Here is a 7,276-nt window from a genome sequence, read left to right as displayed (position 1 = left end):
ATACTGTGCATGCAGCAAACTGCATTGGGAGTTAAACCAGGTTGTTTAAACTTTATATAATATATATATATAAGCTTTATATAAACTTCATGTAATTCTGCATAAAGCAGTGGTTCAGATATTTGGAGCTGAGGTTCTGTGGAAACTTTATTAGCAGTTAATATCTTACCTGTTTTAGATAACTCCTCGAATATTCTCAGTTTACAGAAATGTAATTGGACTTTGATCTGATTCACAAACTAAAGATTAGTTGGTTCAAAGCTAAACTTCAGTTTAATTAAAAACTACCTCATGCTAATCGTTTTTAACAGAAGTTTGTTCATTTGTGAGCCCTAATAGCAGCAGCAGCTAGCTGCAGGAATATCATAACATTTGTGGTAAAATAATTACGTAATGTGAAACTGACAACAGTGTAAAGGTTTAACTGATGTTTGCATGAACTACCATAAAAGTTTTGTTGGTTGACGTCTTCAGTCCGTTTTAGTCTTTGTTCCACTCTGACTAGCTGTGAGTTTGCTCATCTGCTTGTAATAAAACTTTTAATTCTCCAAAGTGAGGTCTGTCAAAGTGTGACAGGTAACATATTAAGTGTTCACCAATTTTTCACACACTCTATTGTTTTTCTTCTCACTCTGTGCTTAAATTATTCTCGTTTCCTTGGTGCCTTTCACAGTTTCATTGAAAGGCTGGCATTCCTTGTAGGAATGCATAAACTACCGTGCGCATATTGTTAGTGTTGAAGCTCTGTTTGGAGAACGTTCATCTTCTACCACACCAAGATCTGTCAAATTAACCGATTTATAGCTATTGCTGTGTTTGCTAAGGTTGAGTAGCTGTGGCGGCCATCTTCAATCAGGTTGGCTCCAAAAGTTAATCAGCTGTAGATGCACATCCATTGATTACTGCTTAAGGGTTTTATTAAAAATCTGTGCATTGGTTCATCAGAATTTTTGCTAACAGACACGCAGACAATACACAAGCAAGCATAATCAGAGAAGCAAATACATTCTTGCCCATCAATCGATTTTAAACCAAAGGTTATGCAGACATTTTAATGCATCTTGCATCTTTTCAAAATTTTATAGTCAGGGGGAGATGTGTGTGTGGGTGTGTGTGTGTGTGTGGGGGGGGGGGGGTCTGTACCTACATACTGTAACTGTCTCAACCTCGGTCCTGCAGACTAAAACAACTTGTAAACAAGTTTGTAGTTGTTTATACAGAGCTGTATCATGCTGTTATGGGTCCCAGTTGCCAGCTTGACCTGCGAAAACTTCCCAAATATTTTGGGTGAATATGATCAGAGCTTTACACACACACACACATGCACATGCACACACACACACACACACATGCACCTCAAAAGAGTAAACATGTTTACAACTGTAAATATGCTGCTGAAATAGATTTTCTCCCAAAAATTGCACTTTTGGGGAGCTTATTAAAACTTATGTTTTACTCTTTATCTAAACTGTCAACAGAGGTGGGGAGGATTGACAGGTGGTCGGTGTGTGTGTGTGTGTGTGGGGGGGGGGGTGGACATTAAAACTGTAGAGCACGATGTCAGTGTGAGAGGTCCCACTGTGTCCTCCTACATCTTGCTGGGGCTTGGAGGCGGACATGATGGCCACTCGGCTGCCCTGCTTGCCCACGTGCCTTGAAGTTGACTTCAGTTGACAGAAGCCTAAGAAGAGTGTTTCACACATGCTGAGTGAAGCCAAACCAAAGTGAGTCTAGTTCCAGTGAGCCGTCCCAGTTAGGGTCAGACATCAAAACGTTATCTGGGGCAGCGCTGTGCAAATCAGTGCACAAATAGTTTGCTTCGCGGTGCAGTAACAGTATGTGAACGCACTTAAATGACCTAAATATTCTGCCTGCCTCTTCCTCCCATCCGCCACCAGCTGAAACCTGGGAGGCGATGTCCAGACACAACACGGGGGTCTGAATTTCCCCCTAATTAGAACAACATTTTGACTCCCTCTGAACACTCACTTCAGCCATTAACATAAAAAGAGCTTCAAAGGCCTGCTCTGACGGGTTCCCATGAGAGTCTTCACAAAGATCCAAAGCTGCGAGGAAAGGCTTTCGCTGTGGTGCCACTTTAACGCACAAAAAAATCAGGGAGGAATCTACGGCACTGCTGGATAAACACAGCTTCTAGTGGCTTTATGTGCGGGAGCTTGAAACTGAAAGTGCTTGCACCAACACGAGCTTTCCACATGATCCAGTTTCTCTCTCCAGCACAAAGCTGCCGAGGCTTTAATTACTTCTGCTGGCCCAGCACAGGTGAAGCACACTCTCACTAACAAGGTGGCTACAGACCAGACAGAGCTTGAATCCTACAGGAAAACAATATAACAGACGGAGAAAAAGCTTTGGACGGTAACCAGTTCTTATCCTTGAGATGATTTTCCCCACTATTGTCAGATTCTTCTATCAGAAACATGATGCGACTGGAGAAAGGACCAGAATGTGTCATCACCTGAAAATAAAGTGTGAACTGGTTTCCGCACGCTGAGTGCAACCATTTGCCACAGTGCGTGTTGTATAGGCGAGCCAGGGCCGCAGTGGAATCCATCACATCCCTCGCAGATCACGAGAGGCACGGCGAACATTCGTCGAACAGCTTTCGATAAGGTTACGTAAGACGCCGCTGGGGGTGACCCAAAAAACAAATGGGTCAAACAAAGCATCAGTAATGACACACGCCCCAGTTGTCGTTCACAGTTAAATCACTCATGATCTTTTACATCATCAGATTCCTGGGTTTAATGTATGCTGCCATCATCGGCTGTGCCCCACTTTGATTAAGTCGGTCAGCAGCTCAAGCGCACGAGTGGTGTGACAGCACAGACTGCTGGAGTCTGCGTGGCATTGCAAGGATTTTATTTATTTTACTTTGAAAGGATGATCCACACAGTCAGCTTTTTACAGTACATAACCACACCGCAGACCTAGATTTAGTTTTAGTTTGGGGTTTTTTATTTAATTGAACCATTTTCCAAAGGTGAAATGGTTGCACAAAAAATAACTTGACTGGTGTTTAAAAACAAGATGTACAAGTACATATTTTCATTTTAGTTATTCATAAGTACCAAAATGTCATACATTGACACGGACAAGAACTTTTAACTCCTTGTTGGTGATCATGACTGACTGAAGCTGGGAGTTTGTCTTTACCAGCTATTAAACAAAACAATTGGTTTAATAGCGCCAATTATTATAGAGATCAACTGGAAAGTCCAAGGAACTTAGTGAAGATCAAAGAAGAAGAAGGAAGTTGTGAAGTTGTTCAGTGACCACCGAGACTCAAGTTTGCTATGAACTGGAAATTGCAGGAAAATTCACGGACTGAGACTTCTGACACAATAAGAGAAATATGTCGAGAACTTTGTTTGAAGGCGTCAGTTTGAGGCATTCGCCCCTGAGATTATTGTACCAGCTGCCATGTATTGTGGTGGTAGCATCGTGCTGGGCCACTGGTGCAGGTCTAACTCCAAACTCTTCAGCTTCACCTCAAATCAACAGCCAGATGGTCGAAACTGGTGTTCCTATATTACCATAATACCAGACACATCAAAACTGGTTTCTGTGTGTGTAAAGCAGGCGGACCTTCTGGAGTGACATTTCCAAAACCTCAACTTCTATCTTACTGAAAATGTGTGAACTTTGCTTAAACGTTGTGTCCGTACCAGGAGACAGACCGAATGAAATGAACCAGAGTGTGCCAAGAAAAATGGTCAAATATCCAACCAGAAATATGCCAACAGCCTGTTGATACAAAAAGACTGTGGTCGAAGCAACGCTTGCACTTTTCATCACTCCTGTTTTAAGGTCAAGGTCTCAATTCAAGGTCAAATGTTGTACAAGGTCTTTGATTGTCCAGGCCATAACTTTGGTTAGAGCAGTTGTCCTCCAATGCAAGAGTTGGGGGTTTGATTCCACGAGCAGTCACATGCCCAAATGTCCCTGGGCAAGACACTGAACCCCTCATTGCCTCTGATGTGTGTCCCATCGATGTATGAATGTGATAAAGCTCTGATTAGTCTTTGTACAGAAATACTAGAGTGTTGTATGAATGGGTAAATGAGGGCACAGATTATAGTGTCAAGTGCTTTGAGTATCTTGATAAGATAGTTAAGTGCTAAATAAGTACAGTCCATTTACCATTTACCTTGATTTATGATCTTGACCTTGACCTTGGAGCTGGGGTGATTAAAAATGTCCATCTATTGATGATACATATGAGCGTCAAGTTTCATTGAATTATCTTCAGCAGATCCAAAGATAGGAATGTCATTCCTCTTTGGGGGCTTCTAAATATTGTTTGAACCATTCTTATACAGTATACCGCTTCTGCCCCGACTGAGGAGGAAATGGACTCAGGAATGCATGCAGACACACAAAGCTCGAGTAAAAAATTAAAACTTTATATAGCTAGAAAACAAGAGAGGGACGTAGCAGCAAACTTACAAAATAACAACTCAAGGAGTACTTGGAGGAGACCTGTGCATGGCATAATGAATACACAGTACTCCACTGAGGAATGAATGCAAGCTGAACAATTGTATGGACTGGGGCTAAAGAGAGGAGTAGTAACATCTGATATCATTTTAATTGGGGACAGGTGAGAGAGGGCGGGACAGGAACTGAACGATCTGAAACTGACAGAATGAGGAGTGGAAACGCAAAGGACCAGACCAGAACCCAGAAGAACAAACAGAATGGCCAAGAGTATCACATACGGCACATTACACCCCAATCAACAAACTCAGCAAACAGCAATACAGCCATCTTTAGCAACGGCCCAAACAACAAGCAAATACCTTGTATAACCTTTGACCTTTGGGGAAAAAATAAAAGAAACAAAAAGACAATGAAAAATATTTCCAGACTAGAGTAAGTAGAGTTGTGAATGGAGCGGTTGTGGATGTCAACACACACGGCGACATCGGGCGGCTGTGGCTGAGTGGGGAGAGTATGTAACATATGACTGCAGATTATCACCAAAGGAGATAAAAAGAAACCTCTGAAGGGTGCAACAATTAAACCACAATAAATGAATTTACACAGACATTTGATAAACCAAATATATATTCACTTGTTTGTTGTTAGGTAGCTAATTTCCATCCTCACTGCAGAGGTTGTGAAGTTCAGCAGAGGATAGATTTTGTGAATAACTGTGGAACAGATTCCTAATCCTCCGAGACCCGCTCCACATCTGAAGTGATTTCTGTTTTTGCTGTGACTTGGTGCACTCCGCTGCACTCCTTAGATGGCAGAAGAATTCAGAATAATAGTGTCGGGTCATTCTGGTCCCAAAACATGAAAGAGCAACTTGAGTATGTGTGCGTATACACATATACACACACCGTGCTTCGATTTCACACGCCTCTACACTTATATGCTCACATGTGTCCTAATGCAAGCCCCTTTGATCTGTCAGAGTGTGTACTTCTCATATCCAAGTGCCTCATGCTTTTCCCACCCGGGCTCTTCCCCTCACAGTCTGTAAGGTTTGGAAGTCTTAAAAGCCTTAAAAGCTCCCACTGTAGGAGGCGAGCCAGTGCTGCCCATTTGACCCAAACTGCTTTTGGAACAACTCCGCTCCGGTAGTTGAACTCTGGGTCTCAAAACACACAGATACTCACACGAATAAAAGAATAGACAAACACGTAGACCTTAGTTGAAAGTCAGATTTGCCTTTAAAAGTGCTAAGCTCTGAAAGGCTCTGTTGCTAATCTCTTTCCTACTTTTTCCTCTTCTCTTACCACTCCTCGCCCCGCTTTGCTTTTCTTGTGCTGTGCCCCTTGCAGGAGAATTCTGGGGAGACTTCTTGCTCTTTCATTCCTCAAGGATGAAGCAGCAGAGTGAACCAGCGTACTGAAGCAGGTAAGCTCTCATGCTCACGGTGTCCTTGAAAGAAAAATCTGCACACATACACTTTTTCCCCTTTTACTGTCGAATGCAGATTTGTTCTGTTTCATAATGTGCAAAGTCTAACGTTACTAAAAAGGCTGACACAGCAAAGGAGCCCCCCAAAACAGAAAAGAGGAACTTGATGCCGTCTTTGTTCCCTTTAAGTGACTGAGTGAAAACACAGAGGGACACTCATTCTGAGGAACAGAAAGTAAGTGAAGACGCTGTCAGGAGGACTGAAGTTTTAACCAAACATCACCAGTCCCCAGGAGAGGCAAGTCCTCCGCTGTCGCAGTGGACGGACCGAAGGAACGACATGACAGACGAGCAGACGAGACACGACAGAGTGGTGATTCCCAGCTGTCTTTGAAAACCCGCTGCCTCTGATACATTATTGAATATGCAGCTCTTCCAACGCATCGCTGAGCCTTCCTCTCATGTTAGCGTTTGAGTTCGCATCGCGTCACCGTTCTAAATATAAAGTATTCGCTCATCTCTTCTCTGTTTGTTAAAAGATGCAGAGGCAGGCTGTGCACATAGGCCCGGGCGCGTAGCACTGAGCAACACTTTCCTGTTCTGAAGCTGGCTGGAGGTTTGAGCTTTTCTATGACTCAGTTTGGCAGAGAGCTTTTGAACTACCAAAGAAGTAAAAACAATAAATAGACAAAAGAGAAATGGGTTTTTATTAAACTGTCAAAGTGTTGAGCGTTCACTGGGAGATTTTATTGAGCTTTGGAATCTAAAAGCCTTTTGGAATGGTGGATGTTTTTGACTATCACAGCTCACACATCCTGATGTTATCACCTGGCGTCTGCCTCCTCAACAAATCAGATTTGAGGGTTTGTGAAAGGTCAGAGTCCTTAGAGACCGGACGGAGTTTACCTCATGCAGCCTACAGGTGGCAGCAGAGCGACATACCCAACAAAGCTTTTTGGGAGCCCTCTCTAGTCCCCTGGCATTTATCAAACTCATAACAGCTTATTTGATTTAATAAATTAACTAATATCAAAGTGAAAATCATTAGAAAAACACAATTAAAATGATTTTTTGTTGAGATCTCATGTGGGACAAACTGTCATAACGTCTGTTCTCTTGCAGCTCCCACTTTCAAACTTCAACGTGAGGATGAACAAACATGAGCAAAGGTAAGACTGTCATCTTCTGTTTAAACTGGTTGTGTGTGTGTGTGTGTGTGTGTGTGTGTGATGGTGTGTGTGTGTGTGTGTGTGTATAAGTGTGTTGAGATGGGCATTATTGCATGCAGGTGGCAGGTTTGTAGGCGCGTGTCCGTGTCTTCTGGCTGATGTTGTCGTGACACGATCAGTCCTGCGACTGCTGGCAGCTCTTTGTCAGGTTGCTA

The 7,276-nt window shown here is 42.8% G+C and overlaps 1 long non-coding RNA gene across 1 annotated transcript in view; it reads left to right on the top strand.

Moving 5' to 3' along the window:
• Window positions 1–7,063, top strand: part of LOC119408145 — a 48,648-nt gene extending 41,585 nt beyond the window's left edge. Inside the window, exons 2-3 of the long non-coding RNA XR_005186714.1 lie at window positions 5,814–5,889; window positions 7,015–7,063. This is a non-coding gene — a long non-coding RNA (uncharacterized LOC119408145). The remainder of the gene's footprint in view (window positions 1–5,813; window positions 5,890–7,014) is intronic.
• The last annotated feature ends 213 nt before the right edge of the window (window positions 7,064–7,276 follow it).

This window comes from Nematolebias whitei, chromosome 3 (genome assembly GCF_014905685.2).
Source record: "Nematolebias whitei isolate Nwh7 chromosome 3, NemWhi1, whole genome shotgun sequence".
NCBI classification, from domain to species: Eukaryota; Metazoa; Chordata; class Actinopteri; order Cyprinodontiformes; family Rivulidae; genus Nematolebias; species Nematolebias whitei.
This window is presented reverse-complemented; position numbering and strand designations above follow the sequence as displayed.